The sequence below is a fragment of the Papio anubis genome, chromosome 9 (assembly GCF_008728515.1).
Source record: "Papio anubis isolate 15944 chromosome 9, Panubis1.0, whole genome shotgun sequence".
Classification (NCBI taxonomy): domain Eukaryota; kingdom Metazoa; phylum Chordata; class Mammalia; order Primates; family Cercopithecidae; genus Papio; species Papio anubis.
This window is the reverse complement of record NC_044984.1, coordinates 2,991,107-3,006,006: the sequence shown is the minus strand read 5'-3', so window position 1 is coordinate 3,006,006 and position 14,900 is coordinate 2,991,107. Positions and strand designations below refer to the sequence as shown.

The 14,900-nt window shown below is 52.0% G+C and overlaps 1 protein-coding gene across 4 annotated transcripts in view; it reads right to left on the bottom strand.

Moving 5' to 3' along the window:
• Positions 1 to 7,898, bottom strand: part of TEAD4 (TEA domain transcription factor 4) — an 83,319-nt gene extending 75,421 nt beyond the window's left edge. For 2 of the 4 annotated variants that reach the window (XM_017946487.2, XM_017946488.2), the window contains exons 1-2: positions 7,729 to 7,898; positions 7,154 to 7,246 (exon numbers count right to left, since the gene is read on the bottom strand). The gene's annotated coding sequence lies outside the window, so the exon portion shown is untranslated. Of the gene's footprint in view, positions 1 to 7,153; positions 7,625 to 7,728 lie in introns of those variants that run through there. The other 2 variants (XM_031650203.1, XM_031650205.1) reach the window with 1 other exon arrangement.
• Positions 7,899 to 14,900: the final 7,002 nt, after the last annotated feature.

The following is a 14,900-nucleotide window of genomic DNA, read 5'->3' as shown; positions in this document are numbered from 1 at the left end:
GCTAAAATATATAGATTTGCACGAACACAAATTTGGAAGGACATTCACCTAAATACCAGCCACCCCGAATTATAGTATTGTGTATCATTTTGTTTTTTCCTTTATGACTTTCTTTATTTTCCAGGGTTTCTACAATGTACGTGTATTAATTTTAAGAGAGAAATATTTTTAAACTTCATCTTTCTACTTAATGGCAGCATTCCAGTCAATTGAGATGATTATGAACCCCGGTTCTATCAGCCAATGTTTGCCACCCTCAACGCCCATAGAAGTGAGAAACAGGGCCGGGTGCGGTGGTTCACTCCTGTAATCCCAGCACTTGGGGAGGCCAGGGCAGGTGGATAGCCTGAGGTCGGGAGTTTGAGACCAGCCTGGCCAGCATGGTGAAACCCCATTTCTACTAAAAATACAAAAATTAGCCAGGCGTGGTGGCAGGTGCCTGTAATCCCAGCTACTTGGGAAGCTGAGGCAGGAAAATCGCTTGAACCCAGGAGGCGGAGGTTGCAGTGAGCCGAGATCGCGCCATTGCACTCCGGCCTGGGCAGCGAGACTCCGTCTCAAAAAAAAGAAATAGGCCGGGTACGGTGGCTCACACCTGTAATACCAGCACTTTGGGAGGCCAAGGCGGGCAGATCACAAGGTCAGGAGTTCAAGACCAGTCTGACCAATATGGTGAAACCCTGTCTCTACTAAAAATACAAAAAATTAGCTGGGCATGGTGGCGTGTGCTTGTAATCCCAGCTACTCAGGAGGCTGAGGCACGAGAATTGCTTGAACCCAGGAGGCAGAGGGTGAGCCAAGATCACACCACTGCACTCCAGCCTGGTGACAGAATGAGACTCCATCTCAAAAAAAAGAAAAAGAAATGAGAAACAGAAGACACGGGCCACACAGGTTCCTGGGAGAGGCTCGTATCTATGGAAAACATAGAGGACTAAGCCAAAGAGAGCCCTGCGGCACATCGCGGGGACCTCCTCACAGTAACACAAGCTCAGGAGTCAGGAGTCAGCATCCAGTGTAGTGGGTCAAACAGTCACACAACCACCTCCCCGCTGGATCAGCCAGACCACACTGCTTTCTCTTGTACCAAGAAGATCATTAGACTGAAAAGCCTCACTGAACATTCCTCCACTCAAATTAGAGTTGTTTTCTCTAAGATTTGGTAGAGTGAACCCATGTCGGCTACTAGGTATCTCAACTTCATGTTCACACTCTCCACAGATTGTTTGTTCAAAAATCTAACCAAGGCTGAGTGCAACCATGTACACCTGCAGTCTCAGCTACTGAGGAGGCTGACGTGGGAGGACCGCTTGATCCTGGGAACAAGGCTGCATGAGCCATGATGACTGCATCACTGCACTCCATCCTAGGTGACAGAGCAAGACACTGTCTGTGATCATAATAATAATTTTTTTTTTTTTTTTTTTTGAGACGGAGTCTCGCTCTGTCGCCCAGGCTGGAGTGCAGTGGCCGGATCTCAGCTCACTGCAAGCTCCGCCTCCCGGGTTTACGCCATTCTCCTGCCTCAGCCTCCCGAGTAGCTGGGACTACAGGCGCCCGCCACCTCGCCCGGCTAGTTTTTTGTATTTTTTAGTAGAGACGGGTTTCACCGTGTTAGCCAGGATGGTCTCGATCTCCTGACCTTGTGATCCGCCCGTCTCGGCCTCCCAAAGTGCTGGGATTACAGGCTTGAGCCACCGCGCCCGGCCAATAATGGTAATTTTTAAAAATTTATTACACTGAAATTATTTTTGATAATATTAGAGTTTAAGAAAACACTAACATTAACTTCACTTTTTTTCTTTCTTTAAGGTGGCTACTAGAAAATTTTAAATTGGCAGGGCATGGTGGCTCACACCTGTAATTCCAGCACTTTGGGAGGGAGGCCAAGGCAGGAGGATTGCTTGAGCCCAGGAGTTTGAGGCCTGCCTGGACAACAAAGCGAGACCCTGTCTCTACAAAAAAACTTTACAAATTAGCCAGGTGTGGTGGCACGAACCTGTAGTCCCAGCTACTCAGGTTAAGGCAATGAGGATTGCTTGAGCCCAGGAGTTCAAGACTGCAGTGAGCCATGATTGCACCACTGAACTCTAGCCTGGGTGACAAAGTGAGACTCTGTCTCAAAAAAGTAAAAAATCATTAAAAAACAAAATCTAACCTAGAATTGGGCAAGGAATCAATTCTAGGAGTGTGCCCCTTCCAGGGTCCCCATCTTGCTCCCTTGAAGAAACAAATCAAGGCAGCATGTGTTGTCTCCACTACTCCTACCCTCCTTCCAGGTCCTGGCAGTGGTTCTGGGGTCACTCCTACACCTTCTCTGGGACCCCAAAGCTGGCAACCTGAACTCAGGAAAAGCAGCTCATGTGGTCTGACTCACAATTCTCCCAGGGCAAGCTGTGGCCTTCTCACAAAGTCTGGTCCACCCTTACAAAGATGGAGGCAAGATAAGAGACCTCCGCCTCCAGAACATGCCACCCGCTGTCTCGCTCTGCCTGTGGCTAAAGAAACCCCTCATGGCCAGGCAAGGTAGCTCACGCCTGCAATCCCAGCACTTTGGGAGGCTGAGGCAGGTGGATCACCTGAGGTCGGGAGTTCAAGACCAGCCTGGCCAACATGGAAATACCCTGTCTCTATTAAAAAAAAAAAAAATTAGCCAGGTGTGGTGGCGGGCACCTGTAATCCCAGCTACTCAGGAGGCTGAGGCAGGAGAATTGCTTGAATCGGGGAGGCAGAGGTTGTGGTGTGCCAAGATCACAGCATTGCACTCCCGCCTGGGCGACAAAAGCAAAACTCCATCTCAAAAAAAAAAAAAAAAGAAATCCCTCATGTTGTCCAGCGACCCCAGCCTGGGACTCCCTGCCCAGAGCTCTGCCCACAACCCAACATCACCGTTCCAGCCACAATTGCCCAAGGCTCACTGCCAAGGTGGAGGCCAGCCAGGGAGCAACAACACCGGCCTTTTATCCTGCCCAGGATGATTCACAAAGACAACTCAGGGGCTTGAGGGGAAGGGGAAGACCAGGTCCTGGCAGGGGCAAGCGTGGCACGAGAGGAGGCTGGCAAACACGAGACTTGTACTAGTAAGACAGAGCGTAAAACTCAGCACAGAACCAACACTGAGCTCCAGCTTCACGCTGAGTCAACAGCCCCCTTTGGAGGAGGGCCCCACCCCAGAGGCCCACCCTATGTGTCATCAGCCCCTCCCCAGCGCCCTCTGCACTGCCCCCAACCCTCTACCGGATATGCAATCCCATCCCCCAGGAGGGTCACCCCTGCCTCAGCACAGCTCCCATTTCCTGCCCCTGGTGACTCCTCTGAAGTCTATTGTTCCCATGAAGTTTGGGTCAAAGGAAGCAGAGTCCCCACCCATGGGGGCCCGCCTGCCTACGCCAAGCTAAGGAGCTGGCCCCCGCTGCAGGGAGCCTGGCCCATCCTCTGGCCCTTCCAGCAGCCCCCCTGTATGAAATGCAGGAGGAGGTAGGCATAGATCTTGGAGACCTGAGTTCTAGTGGAAATTTTCCCAAATATCCAGTCCCTACCAGCTGAAGGCCCCAGGGCCAGATCACACAGGTGTGATTAGAATCTCCCAGATAGGAGCCGGAAAAACCAAAAGCAAGGGAAGAACTGTCATTTCAGAAGGGGGTCCAGGCAAAACCGGAATTAGAAGAGAGGAGCTGGAGACTGTGTGCTCCCCAGTGCCAAAGCCCTGCCCCCACCTCCACCTGGGCCCCCCAGGCTGCTGACAGCCCCCTCACCCCCCTTCACTGGAGAGCAGCTGTTCAGCTCCAATTTCAGAGCTTTAAAGGGAGCTGTCGTCCAACCCCTGCCAACAAAGGGTCATGGGGGCAAAGGAAGACAGGCAAGGTAAAGCCACCCTCACAAGCCCTGAATTTCCAACTGCCACTGGACTGACCTCAACTGCAGGAAAGGCAAGGTCCAAAGCTGGGGACCAACGTCCTCCACTTCCACTGGGAAGGAGGAGGAGGAGCTACAGGTTTGGCAACAGGCATTGCTTTGTGACAGTCATCGGGGCAAGACTCCAGAGTGGAAATCAAAGGAGGTTGTGACATTTGCAACCCAGGAGATCTAAAAAGATAGGGAGAACCTTCACCTGGCGGCTCATCAAGGGGAGAGGAGGGTGTGTTTTAAAGACCCGAGGGCCCCTTCCAGACTCCACAGATAGTACAGTGAGATGGCTCCTTCCCCAGAACAGCTAGGTGCTTTCTGCCAGGATGGAACAGAGTATTTCTGCTCCTACCAACCTTATCTGAGCCACAAGGCACAGCCCAAGTCAGTCTGCTCCAGCTTCCCCGCCTGTTGTATGAAGGCGGCTGGGGGGAGTAGGGAGTGCACAAGCACTGCAATCCACAGGGTAGGAGACAGAACGCCAAAGGGAGAGCATCGGTTCTAATCCCCGCTCTGCCACTCGCCAGGGTTGCGGCGTTAAGCAAGTTACTGTCCCTCTAGGGGCATCAGTTTCCTCATCTTTAAAATGGGAGACTTAGGCCAGGTGCAGTGGCTCACGCCTGTAATCCCAGCACTTTGGGAGGCCGAGGCGGAGTTCAAGACCAGCATGGCAAACATGGCGAAATCCCGACTCTACTATAAAGTACAAAAAACGTCTAGGAGCGGTGGCTCACGCCTATAATCTCAGCACTTTGGGAGGCTGAGGCGGGCAGATCACCTGAGGTCGGGAGTTCGAGACCAGCCTGACCAACATGGAGAAATCCCGTCTCCACTAAAAATACAAAATTAGCTGAGCATGGTGGCATATGCCTGTAATCCTAGCTACTTGGGAGGCTAAGGCAGGAGCATCGCTTGAACCCGGGAGGCAGAAGTTGTGGTGAGCCAAGATCACACCATTGCACTCCAGCCTAGGCAACAAGAGCGAAACTCCATCTCAAAATATATATATATATGTATATAAAACTAGCCGGCCAGGAGGCTGAGGCAGGAGAACTGTTTGAACCCAGGAGGCGGAGGTTGCAGTGAGCCAAGATCATGCCACTGTACTCCAGCCTAGGCGACAGAGTGAGACTCCATCTCAATAATAAATAAAATAAAATAAAAGTAAAGTAAAATAAAAGTGAAATAAAATAAAACGAGGGACTTAGATGCTGACATTAGGGTATCTAATAATGTTCAGCAAGCTTACCCTGGGGCCAAGGCAAAACTGGAATCAGAAAAATAGAAGCTGGGACTATGTTCTCTGGTGACCAAGCCCTGTCTGTCCCCCTCCCTCCTGGCCTGGGCCACTAGGACCCTGATTCCTAAGGATGCAGAACACAGTGTAGGCCTGGCTCATAGTAAATGCTCGGTCCATGTCTGCTAAATAAACATGATAGACAGGGCAAGGTTTCTCAGATGGTGCTCAGAGAAACACGAATTCCAAAAACACGAATCCCTAGGAAAAAGAGGTTCTCACTGAAATAAGCTTAGGAAACACTGGATACAACAGCCATCCTATGGAGTCCGTGGGGTGTGCCAGGCACTGTGCTACCGCGTGGGGGCTCTGCAAACATCGACTTTTCACAGGAAACTTTCTGGACAGACAAGCTCCCCTCCTATTACCCACCAGGTAACAGCCTGAGAGCCTTAAAGGTAGTGAGAGACTCAGAATTTGTACCCTGGTCTGCCTGACACCAAACCTGTGCCCTTTCCACTCCATCAATGCTGCTTTTAGACCATCGCACACCAGGCTGAAGAGGTGAGAGGATGAGGTGTTTCCCACAAGAACATCTGAATCCTCAGGATGAATGGAGGGGCGAGGACAAGAACCCCCAATCCCCGAGACAGTTTCTGGCTCCTTCCTTCCAAAAAGCCCTACACATTATATCCACGTTGAGGCCCTCATGCAACAAGCTACTCATTCCTCTTCTCAAAGGAAGTGCTGAATGTCTAGCAAGTTGGAAAGAATGAGGGATTCTTCTACTGGGTTACCTGGTTAGCTCCAAGGAGAGTTAAACCAGGAGAAAAGTAGTTCAGGCTGGTATACCTCCCTATCTGTTTGTCCTTGGGGGCCAACTTAAAAGCAGTATTTACACAAGTCTCCAGATTCAAAACTGTCTCCTGTTTCTGAGGGATCCATCCCAACACACCTTCCCAAATCTCACTCACCCATCCCCTCCCCCAAAGGCAAAGATCTCAACTTCCTTCAGCCTCCTACCAGCTTGTTCTCGGAAGCACAAGCCCCTCGCCCTGAGAAAGTCAGCCTCCTGGCTGAAAGAGGCAGGTGGAGACAGCTTCCTTCCAGCTCTGCCCGGTCCAGGGGAAACGGAGCCTGGAGGCCACGCACTCCAAAACCACAGCCAAATTATCCCTGCACTCAGGCAACCAAAGACACTGACTCTTGCCCACGGCTATGTAGGGAGGAAGAACAGTCCTAGCCAGAACCAATATCCTCGAAGAGAAACACATACTCAAGAGACGTGGCATCACACACCTACTCAGAGATACTCACACTTTCAGAGAGCCCCTTCTTACGCAGACACATACACACACTCTGTCACTCACGTTCAACACAAACAAATACGCCCACTGGAAGCCAAGGTGAGTCACACGTGAATAGATATCACCCACACAGAGACTCAAAGCGAGGGAGACGCGCAGTCAGTTGTCACACAGATTCAGCACAGACGCAGTCAGTCCGCGGGGCCTCAGGTGCCTGAGCGCAGCGGGGGAAATGATCACTTTGGGGTTTGAAAGTTCTGCTCCCTGGATCGATTCACTAGTCTCCATCAGGGAACACAGCAGCTTCCCAAGCCCTGGGGTGCAGGACCTTTTGCAGGCGTCCCCCCACTTTCGCATCGCCTGTGCACTTAAAACAGGCAGTCCGCTTACCACCAGGTCTCTCCCTTCCAGGCTCAAAAAGGGCCCAGCAGAAAACGGGCATGGGTGCTGAGTCTCTTCTGTTGCCGACGCTCTCGGTTCTGCCTCTCCGGTGCTTTCCACACCGGCCTCCCTCTTCCCCAGAGTCCCGAGTGTCCACCCCCCTTACCCGCCCCTGGAGCCGCTTCGCCTCCACCAGCCTCAGTTGCGCCGCCTCCACGTGCCTCGCTCTTCCCAGTCTCCTCCCGAGAGGGAGCACCGCACTCACCGCGCAGACTCCTGCCCTCCGGCAAAGTCCCACCAAGTCCCCGCTCCCCAGCCTTACCGGTCCCAGGGTTCGGGAAGGTGGGATGTGTGCGCTAAGCCAGTTCCAAGGAGTCCGCCCCGAGCGCCAACTCTTCTGGCCGCGGCGATCGCTCTGCGGGGACGACAGGGCGTCAGCGCGTAGAGCCGGGCTCCGGCCGGGGCCGACGGGCGGCGCAGTGAAGGCGGGGCCGCGGGGCCAAGCCCACCCCGCGCCGACCGGCCCCGGTGCACCCAGCGGAGCGGAGCGGAGCGCGCGGGAGGGAGGAGTTTTCCCAGAATGGGACTGACGGGAAAACACGGGGATCCCTATTCCTGGAGGAGTGAGTCAACCGGGAGCGAGGAGGGGAGCGCGGGGCGGACGGGAGGGAAGCGGGAGAGGGGCAGCGAGCAGCGTCGGAGCGCGGAGGGAAGCCAGAGGTCGGGACGGAGCGCGCCGGGGCGCAGAGGTCCGAGGCGGGAACGCGGGCCGCGGAAAGAAAAGAGCAGCCGAGCACGCGGCGCGAGCGGTCGGCTGCGGCGGCGGCGGCATGGGGCGCGCGGCCCGGGAGGGCGCCGGCGGGTGCGGCGGGCGAGGCGGGCGCGGGCGCCTCTCACCTGGCGGGACGCGGCGGCGCCGGAGCTGCGGCCCTCCCGCCCCCCGGCCTCGAGTGTGCGAGGAGGACGCTGGAATGCGCGGAATGAGGGCTGGAATGAGATGCGCGCCGCGGCGGGAGGGAGGGAGCCGGAGGGAGTGGCGGCCGGGCCACCGGCACCTCGGGGAGGAGACTGCGCGGAGCGCGGGCGGGCGAGGGGCCGGGCCGCCGGGGCGGGGCGGGGCCGGGCCGGGCCGGGGCGGGCGGCGGGGGAGGGGGTCGAGGAACCGCGGGGACCCCTCCACCCCGGCCTCGGCTGCGGGCCCCACGCCCACTCGCTCTTCGATCTCTCCGCTCCGACTCTTTGCCTGCGGGTTGCGCGCCCCGCGCCCTCCCGTCCTGGCGGGGTCCGGACTCTCTTTCCCAGGAGCCGAGAGCCTTCCTCTTCGCCGGGGTGGGGCTGTCCCGGGGGGAGGTGGACGGGGCCCGGCCTCCCGCCCCGCCACCCGGCGTCCCTCCGCACGAGTCCCTGGGAGGCCGGGGAAGGGGCGGGCGCCCGGCGCGCAGGAAGGGCTGCTCCCTTCCCTGCGGCTCCCACCAAAGGACACTTGCTCCGGGGAACCAGGAAGCAGGAACTCGCGGGCTCCATTCCCGGATCCGCCGCCAGTGCCCCCTCGCTTGCCCTCCCCGGCTTTAGCCCTTTCCGTTTTTCTCTCCTGCCCCTTGGGCATCTGTAAAACTGCCACTACGAGTAAACCACATGGGAGAAAGGGCACTCGGTTTGAAGTCCATGTGGCATGCCCTGAGACGCCTTTTGGGCTCAGTGACTCAATGAATATTCATCTAATATGTATGATGAATCCAGATACTGTGAAGACCAGGATCAGCCCTCAGCACCTGCCCTCAAAGAGCCCAGAGTTTAGCTGGGGAGGCCTCGGAGTATACTGCCATCGGCGAGAGTCTGGACTTCAGACACACATGCCCAGGAGTCTCTTGTTGGGGCAGGGGGTGCTGGAAACACGCTGGGCTCCTTGTTTGGAGACGCTCAGGACAAACGGGCTTAAAGCAGTGTGCTGGCAGACAGCGCCATCATCTACCTGGCCAGGAGACTGAAACCAAAGGACTTTTGGCTTTTTCCAAAAATCAAGTCCAAACTTTTCTGGGGCGTTATCACTTAGCCTTGTGTTGGGTGGTTGTCTAGATCTTATCTCCCTTGCCAAACAGAAACTTCCTTGAAGACAGAGTAATGTCTGATTTATCTTATCTTTCACACAGAACCAGCCTGGTGCCTGGGATAGGGAAGTGCATGATAAATGCTGCGTAAATGAAAAACAATTGCTACCGTGGAAGATATGGCACCCTATCGGTGCCAAAGTTGTTTCCAAGAGAGGTATTCCAAAAGTCTTTCAAGCAATGACGCCATCACTGAGCTAAGCATCCACTCCTGCAAGGTGAAGGCGTTGAAGACGCAGCCCTCATTTGAATAGATGAATTGTGGTATTTTTATTAAATAATGAGTCATATCAAGGCTTGGTCACGCCTCATGCACATGAAAAGACCAAAACACAAGGCAGCGTATCAGCACCACGTGAAGTACACACTAAGCACCAACTATTTAATTCAGCAATCACAGGGGGCCGCGGTGGCTCACACTTATCATCTTAGCACTTTGGGAGGCCGAGGCAGGTGGGTTGCTTGAGCCCAGGAGTTCGGGGCCAGCCTGGGCATCATGGTTTCCTGCACCTGTAGTCCCAGCTACTCAGGAGGCTGAGGTGGGAGGATAGTTTGAGCCCAGAAAGTTGAGGCTGCAATGAGCCGTGAATGCATCACCGCAAGCCAGCGGTGATGACAGAGCGAGACCCTGTCTCAAAGTAATTAATAATAATTATATGAATTCAGCAATCATTTGAGTGTTTGTTGACTTTGACACCCCACTAAGGGAAGGGGTAGGTCCCTTTCCTCAAGTAGTTCCAGTCAATTATGCAGAGTTCAATGGGAGCGCAAGGGCAGGAACAGTGAAATCCAAGTTACAGTGCATTTGATCTCACTTTTGAGGATAAATGAGGGTTTGCCAGACTGAGGCTGGAAACCCCATTTAAGACACATGGAATAGCGCCTACAAAGGTGAGGCAGCCAGTCTGCTGGTGTGTCTAGCGAAGGTTTGTAAATGGGTGTGACTGGAGAATAGAGATGTGGATAAGAAGATGGAAGGTAGTGGATAACAGACTTTGAAGGTCATTGCATGCCATGCTGAAGATTTGGGCATCAAAAAAGACACAAATGTGACATAATCAGCACCACCATCAAGAAGGCCCTCTGGCAACAGTCTTGGGGTTGGACTGGAGACTCGGGGTGCCCTAAAACTCAAGCCGTGGTCCTGAGGTTGAGGAGGAGGGGAAGGAGCTAGGAAACGGTTCAGATCATTTGGCTGTGTAGTGAGAAAACAAAAATCGCTAACTTTTAACAGCTGAACAATGGTTATGTCAGTAAGTGAGATAAGAATTCAGGGCTGCGCGTGGTGGCTCACGCCTGTAATCTCAGCACTTTGGGAAGCTGAGGCGGGTGGATCACAAGGTCAGGAGTTCGAGACCAGCCTGACCAACATGGAGAAACCCTGTCTCTACTAAAAATACAAAAAACTAGCCGGGCGAGATGGCGCATGCCTGTCATCCCAGCTACTGGGGAGGCTGAGGCAGGATAATCACTTGAACCCAGGAGGCAAAGGTTGCGGTGAGCCGATATCACACCATTGCACTGCAGCCTGGCCAAAAAGAATGAAACTCTGTCACAAAAAAAAAAAAAAAAAAAAAAAAAGCAAGCAAAAGGGGAGCGGGGTAAGGTCGGAGGGGGATCCAGCCAGGTTCAGGGGACAGAGAGGAAGGCAGGACAGAGTCCAGAGTGGAGACAGGGAAGCAACACCAGTGTCACGTTCAGCATAGACTGGCCGAGGAAATGAACTCTGGAGATCTTTTATTCCTCCTACATCCTGTAGCCATCCACATTACCTCAGTGATCCAAGCTGGAAAGGTGTATCTTCAGGATCTTGACTTTCTGGCCCATACCCTTACAGTCTCCTGGAGAGCTCTGGAGCTGTTGAGGAACATCTAGGTAGCAAAAGCACAGACGGCAAATCTATTGCGATCTCACCCAAATAACGTTCCTGGTGATGCCTAATACTCTGAGACGGAGTCTCGCCTGCTGCCCAGGCTGGAGTGCAGTGGCTGATCTCAGCTCACTCTCTGCAAGCCCGCCTCCCCGGGTTCACGCCATCTCCCGCCTCAGTCCCCAGCTGGGACCACAGGCACCACTCCTGCCCGGGCTAGTTTTTGCATTTTTAGTAGAGACGGGTTTCACCTGTTAGTCAGAATGGGACCTGACCTCTGGATCTTTTGATCTGCTCTGTCTTGGTTCTGCTGGGATTACAGGGCTTGAGCCACTGCTACCTGGGCTGAGCATTTCTTTAAGGACAGGGATCCTAATTCACTGGACTCTAGGAATGAGTCTTTTGGTGGAAATATTTCAGCTGTCTGGATCCTACAAATGGATCCTCACTCAAGCTTGATGATGGACTGTGCAGGAGGAGGAGGGTAAGGGTGTGTGCAGGGCCGGGTGGTTTCATGTAGGGGTATTTGTGTTGGCTACATTCCAAAGTCAAAGTTAAAAATCACATTAATTGGGCACAGTCAGGTCAGTAATTCTAGTACTTTGGGAGGCCAAGGTTGGAGGATCTCTTGAGCCCAGGAGTTTGAGACCAGCCCGAGCAATATAATGAGACCCTACCTCTACCAAAAAAAAAAAAAAAAAAATTAGGTGGACATAGTAGCACACGCCTATAGTCCCAGCTACTTGGGAGGCCGAAGTGGGAGGCTTGTTTGAGCTCAGGAGGTCGAGGCTGCAGTGAGCCATGACTGCGCCACTGCACTCCAGCCTGGGTGACAGAGCGAGACTTCGTCTCAAAAATAAATAAATAAACCAGACACATTCATGATATAAGTGGAAAAGCAGATTCTAAAAACTATATATAGGGGCTGGGCATGGTGGCTCACACCTGTAATTCCAGCACTTTGGGAGGCTGAGACAGGCGGATCACCTGAGGTCAGGAGTTCGAGACCAGCCTGGCCAACATGGTGAAACCCCGTCTCTACTAAAAATACAAAAAAATAGCCAGGCATGGTGGCAGGCGTCTGTAGTCCCAGCTACTTGGGAGGCTGAGGCAGGAGAATCGCTTGAACACAGGAGGTAGAGGTTGCAGTGAGCCGAAATCGCACCATTGCGCTCCAGCCTGGGCAGCAAGAGTGAAACTCTATATCAAAAAATAAATAAATAGCTGGGTGTGGTGGCTCACGCCTGTAATCCCAGCACTTTGGGAGGCTAAGGCAGGCAGATCACCTGAGGTTGAGAGTTCGAGACCAGCCTAACCAACGTGGAGAAACCCCATCTCTACTAAAAATAAAAAATTAGCTGGCCATGGTGGCGCATGCCTGTAACCCCAGCTACTTGGGAGGCTGAGGCAGGAGAATTGCTTGAACCCGGGAGGCAGAGGTTGCGGTGAGCAGAGATTGCGCCATTGCACTCTAGCCTGGGCAACAAGAGTGAAACTCCATCCCAAAAAATAAATAAATAAATAAATAAAAACTATATGTTGGATGACCCTGTTTTTGAAAGAAGTTGAAAAAGTATTTTAAAGGGATTATCTCTGAAAGTTTGCAAATTAAGGGGATTTAGTTTCTTGTTTTTATTCTTTTTTTTTTTTTTAAAGACAGAATTTTGCTTTTGTTGCCCAGGCTGGAGTGCAACAGCACAATCTTGGCTCACTGCAACCTCTGCCTCCCAGGTTCAAGCAATTCTCCTGTCTCAGCTCCCCGAGTAGCTGGGATTACAGGCATGCGCCACCGCACGTAGCCCTATTCTTTATTTTCTATAACAAACTTGTAGTTTATAATCAGAGACAAATGTAACTAGAACTATATATCTAACCCTTCCCTAACTTCTCCACATCTTTTTCATATGTATAAACAAAACGCTTTATACATATGAAAATGTCACATTGTGGTGCTTGCCTGGGCAGCACATATACTAAAATTGGATACTGATACAGAGATTAGCGTGGCCCCCGAGCTCACAAATTCGTGAAGTCTTCCATTAAAAAAAAAAAAATATGGCCGGACGCGGTGGCGCACACCTGTAATCCCAGCACTTTAGGAGGCCAAGGCAAGCAGATGACGAGGTAAGCAGATGACGAGATTGAGACCATCCTGGCCAACATGGTGAAACCCAGTCTCTACTAAAACTACAAAAATTAGCTGGGCAAGGTGGCACACGCCTGTAGTCCCAGCTACTCGAGAGGCTGAGGTAGGAGAATCGCTTAAACCCGGGAGGTGGAGGTTGCAGTGAGCCGAGATCACGCCACTGCACTCCAGCCTGGCGACAGAGCAAGGGTAGGTCTCAAAAAAAAAAAAAAAAAATGTGGCCGGGAACGGTGGCTCACGCCTGTAATCCTAGCACTTTGGGAGGCCGAGGTGGGCAGATCACCTGAAGTCAGGAGTTCAAGACCAGCCTGGCCAACCATGGAACCCACAAGGTGGAGTGAGCCAAGATCACGCCACTGCACTCCAGCCTGGGCGACAGAGTGAAGACTTCGTCTCAAAAAAAAAAAAAATGTACATTGTACACCATAAATATATACAATTTTTATTTGTTAATTATACCTTAATAAAGCTGGTGGTGGTAGCAAAGAGATTATGTAGAACTAGAAAACCTCAATGAATAGATTCTGAGTGAACGCCACCATTTGAGTCTTCTAGACTTACCGATCCACTCATTATCCTACATATTTGTTTCAACTATTGCTGACTGCCAGTTTACAACTCTAGAAACTTTTTTCCCCAATAAATCAAACCACTCCCCTCAAACAAACAAACAAAAGACAGCTGGATTGAACGGCCTAATAGGAAACTGACAGAGTAAAGAGAGATTGTTTCCTAGCTTTTAGGTGAAAGGCAAATATTTTACTTTTTTTTTTTTTTTTTGACACAGGATCTCTCTCTGTTGCCCAGGCTGCAGTGCAGTGGTGCAGTCAGGGCTCACTGCAGTCTTCACTTCCTGGGCTCAAGTGATTCCCCCACCTTAACCTCCCAAGTATCTGAGACCACAAGTGTGCACCACTTCACTTAGCTAATTAAAAAAATTTTTTTTTGTAAAGACAAGATTGCCCTGTATGCTCAAGCTGGTCTCAAACTCCTGGCCTCAAGCCCTCTTCCTGCCTTGGACCTCCAAAGTGTTGGGATTACTGTGTGAGCCACTGTGCTGGACCACATCTTGCTTTGGAGATGTCTCCAAAGCTGCTCCCCACACCTTGGGAAGGATTATGCAATGACTCCTGCTGGTCAGCTGTCACTCAGGTGCTTTTTCTTTTTTAACCTCTCCATCCTACATTTATTTATTTATTTTTATGTTTTTAGTAGAGATGGGGTTTTGCCATGTTGGCCAGGCTGGTCTTGAACTCCTGGCCTCAAGTGATCTGCCCGCCTTGGCCTCCCAAAGTCCTAGGATAACAGGTGTGAGCCACTGCACCCAGCCCATCCTACACTTTTATTTACTTTTTTCCTTAAGAGAATCTTCACTTGACATCAGCTGAACTTCATCTTGTGCTTTGAAGGACAAGACAGACCATTTTCTGTTTTGTTTTGTTCTGTTTCTTTGAGATGAAGTCTCGCTCCGTCTCCCAGGCTGCAGTACAGTGGTGTGATCTCGGTTCACTGCAACCTCCACCTCCCGGGTTCAAGCGATTCCCCTGCCTCAGCCTCCCTAGTAGCTGGGATTACAGGCATGCGCCACCACACCCAGCTAATTTTTGTATTTTTAGTAGAGATGGGGTTTCACCATGTTGGCCAGGATGGTCTCGATCTCTTCACCTCCTGATCTGCCCACCTTGGCCTCCCAAAGTGCTGGGATTACAGGCATGAGCCACTGCACCTGGCCTTGTTTTGTTTTGTTTTGAGACAGAGTCTCGCTCTGTCACTCAGGCTGGAGTGCAATGGCAGGATCACGGCTCACTGCAGCCAGGACCTCCCAGGCTCAAGCTATCCTCCCACCTAGGCAAAACGGATCTTTATCGAAGGTTTTTCTTTTTTTTTTTCCCCCAACTGTCTATAGAATAAAAGTAGTCAATAATTTGATAAGCATAATATTCGT